This window comes from Mus pahari, chromosome 10 (genome assembly GCF_900095145.1).
Source record: "Mus pahari chromosome 10, PAHARI_EIJ_v1.1, whole genome shotgun sequence".
NCBI lineage: Eukaryota > Metazoa > Chordata > Mammalia > Rodentia > Muridae > Mus > Mus pahari.
The window spans coordinates 97,619,108-97,622,127 of NC_034599.1; the positions used below are offsets into that span (position 1 = coordinate 97,619,108).

General features: G+C 47.0%; 1 non-coding gene across 1 annotated transcript; it reads left to right on the top strand.

The window, feature by feature from the left end:
• The first annotated feature begins 2,619 nt into the window (after positions 1-2,619).
• On the top strand, positions 2,620-2,691 carry Trnac-gca. The gene has a single exon. It is a non-coding gene; the product is annotated as a tRNA-Cys (tRNA).
• The last annotated feature ends 329 nt before the right edge of the window (positions 2,692-3,020 follow it).

Genomic DNA, 3,020 nt, shown 5'->3' on the forward strand with positions numbered 1-3,020 from the left:
CACAGAGCACTGTTGGGGTGAAATCTAAACTGGCCTGAGGTTAAGGAACTGTATACTTCCCACACCAGCAGTTCTCAAGTTCTCAACCTGTGGGTCATGGCCCTGGAGGGTTGAGGGACCCTTTCGCTGGGATCCCCAAAGACTGCTGGAAAACACATATTTATATTATGATTCATAACAGTAGCAAAATTAGAGTTATGACGTAGATCACAAGAGTAGTGTTATGGTTGGAGTCAGCGAACCATGAGGACCTGTAGTAAAGGGTCACAACATGAGGAAGGGTGAGCCCTGCTGTTTCAGACTCTAAAGCTTGATGGGTGTCTGTCACCTTCCATCCACCTATCTTCAGTAGCCATTATTCTTACAGCGACTGCCTTAGTACCTAGACAATAAGCTGGGGGATCAGGCGGGGTGCAGTGCATAGGCAAGGCTGTGCCTTTAAGTCAATTCTGGAAACTCCAGTCTGGCAGGAGTGAGTATGTTCTAGAGAGACACATGTTATCCCATCCTTGACTACTAGACTACTGAAAATGCGAACTGGAAGACATTAGAATTTCCCCAGGGATTTCCTGCCGTGGGGGAAAAAAATGTATGGCATTCTGTAGGCAGCCAGAGGAGGAACTTGTCTCCCAGGGCAAGATTTACATTAGTCAGATGACCTTGCTGGAGAGATGGGGTTGCAGCAATGGTAGGCAGAGGACCACGCCCTAGCCAGGCTGCTGAGTTGTACATATGCCTTGCTTTTTAACTAAATCCTCTCTTCCAGTCAGGCCCCAGAAGATGGATGGACTTGGAAGGGGTAGGGGACCGAAGGGTCTCTCTGCCTCTCTTCCAATGTGGTTCATGCTGGATAGATCTTCTTTTCCTGATTTTCACTATTAATTTGGCTCCTCTCATTGACTTACGGTGGATGGGTCGCCAAACTTGGCTTTGTTGGGTCAGAGGCTGTTTGGTAATGGTTTGAATATTATGTACATTAGTACAGTGAACTGTACTAAGCATGACCCCAGAGGTGAGTGAGACTCAGTCCCTGCTCTCCATCCACTCTCAACAGGAACGAAAGCAGGAGTCATAGGATGTGTGATCTAGGCTAGATGTGCTGGGTTTAGCAGAGTCGAGAGACAGTGTGATTACTTCTGTCTAGAGGAGGGGAGGATAGGGGAAGCTTCCGAGAGGAGCTTAGCCTGTCAGTTTCAGAGAATAAAATCGCACAGATGGAGCGTGGAATGGAGGTGGATGGCGGAGGAGGGACAGCGGTGGGCCGGAAGAAGCTGGGTAGAGTGAGGTGTGGGGAGTGAGAAGTTGAAGTAGAGGTTCAAGGGTGAAGACCCTTGTCTGTTGGTTTAGGAGTTTATCGAGAAGACGTTTGCAAGGGGCGTGTAAACAGACTTGGTTTTCTGATAAGCCCTGGGAGCAGCGTGAATAGAGGCGGGGACAGGAAAAAGTACAGGGGATTGATGGGGGCACCCTGAACTGTAAAACACTCAGTGATTCACCTGAAGCTGGGAAAGGAAAATGGGCGTGGCCCAGAGTTACCTGAAATATTTGGCCTAGATGACAGTAGCATCAGGAAGCAAGGTAGGGAGGAGGAAGGTTGTCAGATGGGCAGGTATGCAGGCCCAGCGCTGAGTCCTGAGCCTACACTAGAATCCCGGCCCCATAACCTAATGATGGAACTTCGAACTAGATACTTCAACTACGTTGCCCCTCCATTTTCCACTTGGGGGGGAGGGCAGATGTTCAGATCAGTGTGGGGCGCCCTGCAAATGCCCACTGGCCTTGAGCCTTGAGCTAATGTCACAAAAGAGCAAACTACTTGGAGACGTAAGGCCAGGAGATCATGAGTCTAATTTGGGACATAATGGTTTTGAAATCTAAGGCCCCCTTTGGGCATCCGGGTAGAGAGAGAAAGTGGGTGTTTGAGGCCTTCAGAAAGCCTTTGATCCACAGTCCCTGTCTCTTGCTATTTCCTCCTTGTCCCTACAGTGGCTGACAGGCCTTGTCAGGGCAAGTTCGTTACAGTGATGGGCACTTCCCTGACTTTTTTTTTTTTTTTTTTTTTTTTTTTTTGCTCAATTTTAGCCAGGCATGGGATTGAGAATCTTAGATTAGAATCTTGAGAGCATACAAATCAGGTGAACTTTGAACTACCTTTTTCTGCTTTGATTTTGTTTCTTCGCTTTGCTTTAACTCTGAAACAGAACTGATGTCCCCCGAGTGGAGATCTGATGAGAACATGCACGGCACATGCGCATATGCTTCGTCTCTAGTTAGAGTGGAGCATGGCTTTGGAAGTCCATTTGTAGACCGACCCCAAGTCCGGATCCTTCCCTAGCCCCACCTCACTGGTGGCCCCTCTGATTAGAACACTAAATTACCTGGAGATGAGTGTGCAGTTGATGACAATAAGCTCGTTAGACTAAGGAGACAGGTCTCAGCTTTAGGTGGCAGGAAGAAAATAAATATTTAAGTTCTGGGAAAAGCAGGAGACAGGGCAGTGAGAAGATAATTAGGGTGGTTTTTAATCCTAGAGGAATCTCAGACATGAGAGTAATTTATAAGGTGTGATGTAGGTCATAAAGGCAGAACAAATACTTCCATGAGACCTACCTTGGTCATGGGGGTATAGCTCAGTGGTAGAGCATTTGACTGCAGATCAAGAGGTCCCTGATTCAAATCCAGGTGCCCCCTCAGTCAGACTTTTGTTTCAGTTGGCAACTTCATGCTTAGCCAGGGTACAGCAAACACTTGTCTAGAGCTCCAAACTGGTTCATGCAGATATCTTGGCTCATTGGTTCCCTGGCACGGGAGCTACAGGCCCACTGGCTCATAAACCAATCCTTTTTCCAACACCAGAACTCAAGTATAGTCACTTATATTGAGACTACACACATACTTTGTGTATACACACATACACACTCATGCACACATATATGTATACATATACACAAACACACATATATGCACACTCATACACACATATACATACAAACATGCTCATACACATACAAACACACACA